Here is an 11,322-nt window from a genome sequence, read left to right on the forward strand (position 1 = left end):
ACTTACGCCTGACGAGAAGCCGATCTGTTTCTGCTGCAGCTAAATTTGTCATGCTTCCCGTCTCTGCCGCAGTCGTTGGGCCCACCCTGAAACAGCTTATGGTGTTTCGGGGTGAGAGCATCCCAAGCCCTTCACCCCGCCGCTTCCACGACCCTTCCTACATCTCTGCTGCTGATCGCCGTTACGATCGCTTGTCCTCACCACAACGTCGTGAGCCTCGTCCGCCCCAACTTCGGTACTCTGCTTCACTGACGTACCCAGGACCCGCTCAGCCGAAATGCTAGACAAAGCAGCACCTACAGGTGGTGCTGCCAAGTCCGATTTGCCGAAAAATCCTCCACTGACGCAATCGACAAGGCGCAACGTTCTAGATGTTTAAGTAGGTGGCATACCAATCACGCCACTCATCGGTACCGGCGCATACATCTCCATTACGAGCGCTCACCTTCACGATCACCTAAATAAAATTCTCACCCCTACCATCACTCGAGTCGTACGGATCACCTACTACAGCACATTTGGCGGGTTGGGAAAGTGTACTGCCCGCGTAAGCTTTGCTGGCCGCCATACAGTCACCATTTTCACCATGCTTACCCGCTACCCACTCCACCTGATATTTGGCCATTGACTTCCTCTTCGATCATTCTGTGCTCATCGATTCTTCCACAAGTGTTGTGCTCCTCGAACTGCCTCTCCTCTCCGATCCTCCTGCTTTGTTCGAGATTCGCCTCAGTCCGACTGATTTTGTACATATGCCCCTGCAGGTCTTGAAATACACTGAACAGTTAACGTCGCCGCTAGTTCCAGGCGGTGACACCATCGGCACTCTCTTGACTGCCGTTATTCTCACGCACAACGTCACGGTTCCTCATAACGTACTGACTGTTGCCGACATCCATACGTGCCTTCCCGTGGTGAATTTTGTCCTTACAAAGCAAGTGCTGCCACAGGAAATATCCCTGGCCACGATTAGTGCTTTAACAGATCGCGGCTGCGTTGTGATTTTTGCCGTCGACCACTATGTGAGCCTTTCAAGTCTGCCAGTTGTTGTGACAGACATTGCAAAAAATATTACCCCTGACTTCTTCGAAGCTAAAGCTCTCTCATAACTTTTTTATACAGACATTTTACACATAAATGACCGCCCCTTGTGCCGGACATCCCTTGTCAAATATCGTATCCACACCGGAGATTCTCAGCCAATTTATCGACGACCCTACCGTGCTTCACCGTCGGAGCGCCAATTCATGAAAGCTGAAGTGGGTAGGATGCTAGCCAAATACATTCAGCCATCGTCCATTCCCTGAGCGTCAGCTGTCGTGCTAGCGAAAAAAAAAAAGACGGCACGTTGTGTTCCTGCGTTGAATATTGCCACTTCAATCGCATCACAAAGAATGATGCCTCCCGCTACTCCTATATATGACGCCCTTGATTGCCTCTATGGTGCCCATTACATTAATCCATCGGTCGTCGGTCTGGTTATTGACAAATTACTGTGGACGGTTTTGATCGTTGAAAGACAGCCTTTGTAACGCCTTTGATAACGCCCTTTATAAAGCCATTTGGCTCATGTAACGCTCCGGCCACCTTTGACCACATATTGGCTCTTTCTTTCAACAACAACAAAAAAAAAACATTTAAAAGGACGCGTTCACGATTACGCTCCTGTCAGAAATTTAAACCAGCAGCAACATAGAATGCACTTCACTACTGCTATATTAGTTCTGAGTTTGGTTGAGTTCTCTGCCACCAGGTGGCTGCAGAGGGCAGGCGGTTCACGTTAGCGCCTCCGCTCCTCCTGTAAAACGTCCAGTGCACTTGCGCTTTCGTTCACACGAATACCGGGTACGCTAAACTCTCTACTCTGGTAGTAATCCTTCGGCGTGAAGTGACTGCCGATAAAGCGCAGATGCTGGTGCCGATTGGAAACCGACAGCTCGATGCTCTGCAGGAACTCCGCTCACATTTTGTCTTGCAGAGGGACACGATGTCGCAGCTTAACATATCGCCGATGGCTAGATTTGCAGCCCACAGAATAACAAGGGAGATCCATGGTGCTCACCAAAAGAAAGTTCGAGACCAACACCGACTGCGCGGTTAGCAAGGAAAACGTTGTAACACAATCAGATGACACTTTCTGAGTGTCGGAAGTGCTTCGGTGCAGTTATAATTTGTTGCTATGTGTTCTCTTTCTGTTACTCATTTTGGATAGAACGAAATTAACCAACATTCGAACTATTACGAAAAACATTTGTTCACCATCAAGGTGGAACAATTATCGATCACGTGGCCTGGTTAGCCTGTTGGACAGCTATCCCAACTGACGTCAGTTGAACCAAATGCATACTCGTAAATTAGGATGGGCGGCTGTAAACTCAAGGAAGCGGCACCGCTGCAATTGGTGCAGCTGCAGATTTTTAAAATCTTGTAATAAATTACACGCTTTACGCGTAGCGCTTATGTGTGTCATCTAATGACGAGAAGGGCCTACCCTACCGACTCAGTATGTTTGTACAACATCATCAAAATCGTTCCACGGTCCCGTTAAAACACCCCACAGGGAGGCTTGAAGGGCGGATTTTGCAGCTGAAGGAGTATTCCTATTGTGTGGTCTGCGTATCTGGGCGCCAGCAAACTGACGCCTACTACTTGTCCTGTTATCCTGTAGACATACCCGACGTTGATCAAACGAACGCTTCCGCCAGCGTTCTCCCCATCTCCCATCTTTTGGACATGGCCAATGAGCAACGCCGTTACGACACCTTGCGGGCCCTCATTGAGCGAGTATAATCAGCGCCTACTGAGCCATCAATACGGTGGTTTGTCCACCAGGACAGCGTTTTGTACCGCCGAACTTTTCAAGTCGACGGTCCTTCCCTTCTCCATGTTTTCTCTCGACACCTTCGCTCAGTGATTCGCCATGAGCTTCATGGCGCAGCAATCGCAGGCCATCCTGGTGTCACTCGTACTTACGACCATGTCTGCCATCGCTTCGACTGGCTCGGCCTCGCTCGCTCTGTACGGCGATACGTTGCTGCGTGAGAGCACTGTCAGCATCGAAAAACAACAGCAACGCTTCCTGTCGGGTATCTTCAACCCCTCGACATTACAACTAAGCCATTCTTTCGAATTCGCTTACATCTCAGTCCTGTCCCCGACGCCAGGTCCGGCAACAAGTGGATCGCTGAGGCTACTGATTACGTGATGCGCTACGCCATCACTAGAGGGCTTCCGACCAGATGTGCAACGGTCGTCGCCGATTTGCTCCTTCACGACATCATTTTAGTGCACGGTGGCCCACAACAGCTACTCAATGAGCATGGTAGTACGTTCCACTCCCAAGCCATCGCAGACAGTTAGCACTCTTGCTCTACCAAGCACAACCTCACTACCTCCTACCATTCTCAGAGCAATGGCCTGACGGAACAACTGAAATGGACCATCACCGTTTCGCCAGACCACAGAAACTGGAACATTGCACTACCCTACATCATGTTCGCCTTTACTTCCTTTACGCCACGAAACTTCCGGTTATTCACCGGTTTACCTGTTGTTCGGCTGCGACCATGCATTGCCCTTGGACGCTTCACTTCACGTTGTTAGTGCTTCGAGAAGCGAATATGCCCGCGCCGCCATTACCTATGCTGACCATGCGCGGAAGCTTGCCCCTACTCACCTGTTGGCATCCAATGAAAATCAAAACCGCGTTTAAAGTGAAGGTATCATGACGTATACTTTCCACCTGGTTCTCTTGTGCTACTTTGGCCGCCTTCCCGTCGAGTGGGGCCCTCGGAAAAACTCCTTTCTTGGTACAAGGGCCCTTACCACGTTTTAAGCCCATTGACCTGTGCCATCTATGAGATATATCCTCATTCACGTCGCACGGCTAAAGCCCTACCACGCACTTACGAATGATCCCGTTTGACGCACCAGGAACGTGATTTTCAGCCAGAGGTCGTGTTACAGTGCGGTGAAGAAGAAAACAACAATGGCTCTCAACTCGGCGAAATGTCGACACGGCCTGGCTAGGTTCCATTCCGTCTGCGCGAACGTTCTCGATTTGTAAATGCATCTTGTAAATCGTTTTATGCGCTTAACAATTTTGAAGGGTGTTTTTTTTTCTTTTATTCAAGATGACAACCATGGCTCAATCTTCACCAAGTGCTTGTGCTGACCTCATAATTAGCTAAAGCGATATGTCGTCCAGGTCCATCAGTGGCTGGTATATCTCATGCTTGTGACCAGGTGACGTTCACCTGCACTGACGGTGTCGATGTATAAGGCCACTTACCAGCGTCTGTGCAACCGTATTACGTGGAACGTGGTGCTTAGGCTCGCGAGATGCATTTTTAGTTCAGGAGCATGGTCCGTGTATGCTTTAAAAAGCTCGACGATGACTGGACAATTTGGGATATCTGTAAGCTAAAGCTGCACATGTCTCTGGCGAAAACAATTGAAGGAGGGCTCACAGCACAGAAGCAACTCACGTTACATGCCCAGACGTCTACAGAGACAAACGTCTCAAGTATTGCCCTCGAAGGGTTCGGAGCACTGGAACTTACGCTCAAGAAAGCGCCCTGCGCAAGGGAATGAGTTTGCATGCTCTCTATCAATTTTTTGCATTGCTTCTATCACCCCAATAGGGTGAGCAGAACCAAGGAAAATCCCCTATTTTGGTGTTCCAATATTCAATAGGTTGCCTTTGTCAAAATATTGCTATTGATATCAAAACTTGCAGCAAAGTACTAAGTATGCACTTGGAATATGTACATTGTACCACAACTACTCTGTACACCTACACGTCAAGCGTGTCTTCTTGATAGCCATTGCAAGCAACTTGCAGCCAGGATAATACAGACAGCGAAAGTTGCTATTGAGTTGCAACACGTTTGCAGTGATTACAAGACGCACTGTGTTGTGGTGTGCTTTGGCATTGTTAATTGCAACGACACTGACACTTCGTGTGTCTACTGACGCCCTCATAAAAACTTACAATTCACAGTTCATATAGGCAGGTTGCATTTAATACAATTATCGTATCAACATTTCAACAGACCCCCACTTACGCATGCGTCACAAGATCCATTGTTAATTGAGTTTGTTTTGCTAATCATCGACAAGCGATGAATGGGTCGCTATGTTTTCTTACATAACTTTCGACAAATGCTAACAGGTGTTTTATACATTTCAGGACACTTCAATCTAATAAATGTGCCACATTAAAGCTTTATTACCTGGTTGAGTGACAGCCTGTGCTACGCAGAGGTCGCAGTGGAGAATTGGCCTCGGCCATCCAGCTGCCTTCATTGATGTTTTCCTGCCAGTCTAAGTTGTCAGCTGTTCCAGGAGGGCAGTATGCAAACCGGGAAGTGGGGGAGTCCTTGTGCAGGAAGTTGCGCAGAACTACTCAAGCAGAGACAATTCTTCTCAGGTTGTCGTCCTTAGCTTTGAACAGGCAGCGCAGGATGCGCCACTTTTGTGCCATTATGCCGAAGGCATTCTCTATGACCCGACGCGCTCTGCTCAGATGGTAGTTAAATATCATTTCGTTGTGGGCCTCAGGGAAGTGACTTGTCAATGCAGAATCGCCTTGGTCAGCTTGTAATTGCTCCTCATCCATGCAAGCAGGAAAAATGGGTGAAGGCCTGCACAACAAGTTATGCACATTTTTAGCAGCAAAGACAACTTTTCCTGTAACAGCTGTGACCATGCCCAAGCGACAAGATAATGTGCAAGAGCAGCATGCGCTTCGTGCCTTGCTTCTCTGCCGTTGTCTTGCTAGTGTATCAAGAAAATGCTTCCTCGGGAAAGAAACAAAGAAACAGACTTCCAAACAAAAGTTAACATATATGTCAACAAAGTGGTTCAGGCGCCTATAACGAAAAAACTACAATTATGCTAACACCCGCCAAGGACGTTGTAAATTTGTAGACCGATATGTGCACGGCTAGTGTAATCCATGTCCACTAAGGGGTAATGCCGTTCTAGCAGCACAAATATGTTGACGAAGTTGCATCTTCAAGCACTATGTGATCATCTGAAGCTCAATACCCTTTTTGACGTATTACCATTCAATGAGCAGTCAATGGACGTAGTCATTGTGTGTTTAGCATGTAACGCAATAACAATGTGTTCTAATGAGTTTGTTTTTCTGTGAATTCAGTCATTAAACAGCTTTAAGGAAGTAAAATTAAAACAATGCAGCAGAGTAGGTAAAAAAATGAAAAGGTTAAACTTGCTTTTCTGGGGACATGGCCGCATCAAGTAGGTCTTCAAGGGAAATGCTTCATCTCCGACCAAGTAGAAGGGAATATTACCAGCGTTGCCAAGCGGTGCATCAGGGGAAAATCCTTGCTTGTTTGAAAGAATGGCCTCTTGTAGCCTACTTCGGCTGAACACTCCACCATCTCAGTCACTCTCGTGGTGTCTTATTTCTACGTACAGAAATCTGAAGATAACAAAAACACTTCTCTGTAAACACCTCATCTATCTGTTTGGTTGACTCCAAAGTAGTGGCTTACAAAAAAAAGCTACTTAACAAGCATCAAGGATGAAACTTCAAAGCCTAGATTAAAATAAGCTGCCCTTTTTTTTCTAGAAGCTTTACACATTTCCAGTAATTCCACATACGAAGACTTAGTACCTTTTGCTGAAAGAATTAAAATTTCTGGGGTTTTACGTGCGAAAACCACAATATGATTAAAGGCACGCCATAATGGGGGACTTCGGATTAATGTTGACCTAACTGGGGCTCTTTAACGTACACCCGTGAGCAAAAGCATACGGACCACGAGTTGCGCGATAAAGCCAGTTTTTCCCTCTGCGCATGTGAACGCAACTTGAAATTGAGGACTGCATTCCAAACTTGGCATGACCAACTTTTCAGTGTAGCCATCAATTCCAGTTTATGCTTGTTAGTTACGAAGAAATTCAGTTTTTTCGGCGACCCTCTGGTCCGTTAACTTTTGCTCATGGGTGTACATATAAATATAAGGAAAAGCCTTTTACTGAAAAACAATTCTCAGTACGCTGTTCATTAGTACCTCAGACAGAACGTAATTGTACTGCATGCTGCCGACCATAATTAATGTTAGCACCACTAATGCATCAATTATGAGCATGTACCTGTAGCAGGCGTCGCTGATAGCAAGCAGTGATTTATTGAAACAATATTTGCAGTTGTAGTCCTCACTTCCTGATGTTGAGGGGCATTCGATGGCAATATATTTTCCATCAATTGCGCCCACACTGTGGGGCATGTTCCACCGTTCCTCGAAGTCGCTTGCAATCTGAGAGATGAGCGTAGATGAGATGAGAATTTTTGCATATCGCTGTCCTGTGAGCAATAGGCACATCTATGAGAACAACCATTGCAGATATGAAATATAAGTTATGTGGGTGCAATCACAATTAAAATAGATTATCAAAGACGTGTTTATTACATGGTGTTTACCTGTAGCCACTCATCTGCACTTGATGGACAGTCAAGTGCAGATCTAATCTGCACTTGATGGATATAAAGGTCCAATGACATCCCACAGCACCTGGCACACCGACGACACAATGACACAGGCTGTCCAGCGTCCATTTAGGAAACTGAAACAACATGATCGGAGCGTTTCTCCTGCAGCCAAGAACCTGTACAAAATAAATATATAAGCAAATTCCGAGAGTTTGCACATTTCCATAGGGATGCAAGATTAACTAAATCGGAAAATATGCATGCTTAAAGGAAGTCAATAACAACTTTACAAGGACGTTGCATTGCAAATTGTCTAACATTTTATGTGGCTCCGACAAAGGTAGCATGTTGCTCAAAACCAATGAAAGCAAAGCAGCATATATGGGTGTGTAATGGATAACGATAATTAGGGGCAATTTCTCAAGGTTACAGATAATAGTAGCATAGCGACATAAACTTCCGTCCTCTGATGCCATAAAGTAGCTATAGAGGCTCCTATGCTAACGAAACACTGCTTATGACAAGCGTGCTTTTAACATTACCTGCTCAACTTAACTGACCGGTATGAAATTACCTATCACCCTTAAAAGCCATTCACTGCACCAGCCAAATTTTCGTTAACGCATTTCCAAGCTGACAGTGCGGCAGGTTCACTGATACCGCGCGAAAATGTGACATGAATGCTTTTTATGTTTCATTTCACAGACAACACGAAACGTCCTCGACAGTTACATGCACGTGTGTTTTTGACATCTTACCTGACAGTTTGCGCAAGCCGGTTCTCTGGGCAGATTGCTTTCCGGAAATTAGTGTCTTTCGTCCGAATGTGGGGTCCGACAAGCTGCACGAGCCTGTCGGAAGTACGTGGAGGTATCCTTAGGTACTTACGAATACAAAATACATCACGTATAGCACAGCACCACATCGAAGTTCCGATTTCCCGTAATTAATTGTTGTCACGAATAACAATACATCTCAACTTACTCTCGGTAGTACTCCACGTCGCGATCTCGCAAAAAGGGTAGTAGTTTGGTAGCGTGACCAAGCTTTTCGCACTCTTGGAGAGCAGGACGAACGTCGTCTCTTGAGCGAATGCTTCTGCGTGTCATGCGTCGCCAGGAAGGTGCTTGCCAACAGGCGTAGCAGTACTGCCTCTTCTTGCTCAGGGTTCACCGTCGCATGCAGCGATGAGGCGCAAAATAAAAAGTTACAGGCCTGCGCGGCACACGCAGCAGAGTCAAAGCGTAAGCTGGCGGAGCGGCTCAAGAGTAATTAGGGCACCACGCACAACAGGGTCTTCGCGGCAGTCTGTTCGCCTCGTTTTGACTAGAACGATCTGAACTGTTCGCCCGGCGTCGACGGCGAGCTGCTGCTTGTAATGCTCTCTGCACAGCAGTCTGCTGAGCCCGATCAAGCCTTACAACTACAACTTACATGTCGGGTGAGAGGCCTTTGCAGGCACCTTAACTAGATGGCGCCACCATACTGGCCGAGGCTCGGCAGCTCGGGAGCGCGTTGATTGCGCGCCTCGTCTGAGTCGCATATCGTCGTCTGCGCCTGCGGACGCTGGGTTTGCAGGCATCTTACCTAGATGGCGCCACCTTATTGGCGGAAGCTCGAGTTGTCTCCCCCTGTGTGCTTGCTTTATAGATGGGTATTTTGCGTGCCCCGATAGCAAGCGCTTGCGTGGCTCAGTGGTAGAGTATCCTGCTCCCACGCAGCGGGCGCACGTTTGATCCCGGCGGGATTCGGGTATTTTTTCGCGTTTCCGGGGATAGCGGTTACGCCGCCGCCCGCGGCGACATCATCGCGACCCGAAACGGCTATTGGAATGAGCCCTAACAGCTTACGCTGTAAAACACTCGAATTCTACGTGAGCGCAGATAATTGCGCAGTTTCGAGCGGCAGGAAGGTCCGGGATATTCCACGCTTGCTTAGAGGTTAGGGCTCTACATCGCAGATGGCGCTGTATCGCGTTCCGGCGGCGCGGTGGGCAAGAAGTTTGAACGACGTGAATTTCGGCCGCAGGAGAATTCCGTTCGCTGTACACGCCAGATTCCCCAGTGTGAACGTGCCCTAATAAAGTTTTTCATCCATCCATCCATCCATCCATCTAGCTGTTTCGTTGTTGCGATATTCCATATGCCTAATTAGCTTTTACATAATCCTTCGATCAGAACAACGTTCTAGCTTCTATTTTTTTAGGACACCACACTAGCTTCTTTCTTTAGAACGATAGCTCTACCACTCCAGTACAAATTCAGAAAACGCCTGGTCCCGTATATCTGACCTTCTAGCTCAGCCAAGGTCAAACTGGCACGTAGCCTGCCACTACTGACGGCTGCTGCATACGCCGCGTGGGTGCCCATATCTTGAAATCTGCGATGTGGACAAAGTGCGCGGTTGCGCAGGCCTCATCGTCAAAGCGATCTGCGATGTGTGCAAAGTGCGCCGAGTGGTGTTAGTTTCGCATACGTTGTGCTTTTGCCGCTTACTTCACGTTGAACAGCAACGCAGCATGAAGGTCAATTCGCTCACTGTTGCTGCCTGGCCGATCCAGCGTCTGTCTGTTGTGGTGGTGGTGGTGGTGAAACTTTCCGGAAATTTCCTAAAAGGGTTTTTAAGGACACCTGTCTGTTCGTAAAGGTGTAGAGGCCACCTCCCACGTCGGAACGGGGAGCCCTAGGCTCTCCGCCGCTTCGCAGGCCTTCTGCACAGCCTAGAGTTGGTCTTGTAGCTCGCTGCTCTTAAAAGGATTGTTCCACTTGTTCTTGTCCTCCGGAGAGGACGCCTGCGTCGCGCATCCTCACAACTTGTGTCCCAAGTTCGCATGCCCACCACATTGTGTACAATTTAGCGATCCATTGATGTAGATTGGCTCATCAGAGAGTTACTGACTGCGCCCTGTTAAGTCCCTTGTTTGGAAGGGAGAATTCTCTACGTCCTAAATAAAAGTGCTTGATGAGCTTGTAGCGTCCATGTACGCAGCACTGCGAAGCGCTCTGGTCGGCGCTCTCTGCCGGCGCCTTGGTGCCGGCAGAAAACAAAAGAGAAAATAGAGAAGCGCAGCGCGTGCTCGAAGCGCAAGCTTGGCACGCGCAGTGTCGTTCTAGAAGCCGGCCACGCTGGTCATCGAAGCCACGTCGCTCGGATCGCCGCCTTCGCGCTTCTGTAAAAGTAGGGACGACGGCACGGCTCGTCAGCCGCCGTCACGTCCATCCTACGTTGGTGACCTGGCAGAACGCGCCTTGCACCGAGCGACACGCTGCCATGGCCACCTGGCCGGAGCCGCAGTTTGACCCACCACTGCCACCGTTCTCATCCAGCTACATCGGCGCATAGTTCGCTTAGTTCGAGGCGGCTCTGGAGCTGAACCACATATGGATCCAGGAGTTCAAGCACGCGGTATTCCTCGACATCCTGGCGCTTGCTCTCCAGCTCCACCACGGCGTTCCAACGCCTGGCCCGCGCCCTTACGACGAACTGCGGCACTCCGTCCTCAACTTCCATGGCGCTGCCTAGCGCCCTCTTCCAGAGGTTGACCATAAGGTACGCGACCCATTTCTGTCCACACCCTCACGGCATTACATGTCTTCAGACATTACATTCAGACATTACATGTCTGAAGTGGATCTTTAAGTGCCTTAGGAGGAGACGAGGGGGACTGTCTGTGTGTTGCCTTGCGGTGAAATTGTAGTTGCGGCAGTTGCTGACGGCATCGAGCAGTGTCTGTGTCCTTTCTCGAAGTAAGCAAAACCGTGCTATGGCTCGACAAACTTGGTTCAATCGCGCTCAACCACGGCAGATTGTTTTCGGCCCGGCTGGTCTTCCACACCTAAAGCCTGTGTACATGATATATA

General features: G+C 48.4%; 1 pseudogene; it reads right to left on the reverse strand.

Annotated features, from left to right (window-relative positions):
- Positions 1-5,574: 5,574 nt before the first annotated feature.
- LOC125947717 (uncharacterized) lies at positions 5,575-11,008 on the reverse strand (annotated as a pseudogene).
- Positions 11,009-11,322: the final 314 nt, after the last annotated feature.

This window comes from Dermacentor silvarum, chromosome 8, assembly GCF_013339745.2.
Source record: "Dermacentor silvarum isolate Dsil-2018 chromosome 8, BIME_Dsil_1.4, whole genome shotgun sequence".
Lineage (NCBI taxonomy): Eukaryota > Metazoa > Arthropoda > Arachnida > Ixodida > Ixodidae > Dermacentor > Dermacentor silvarum.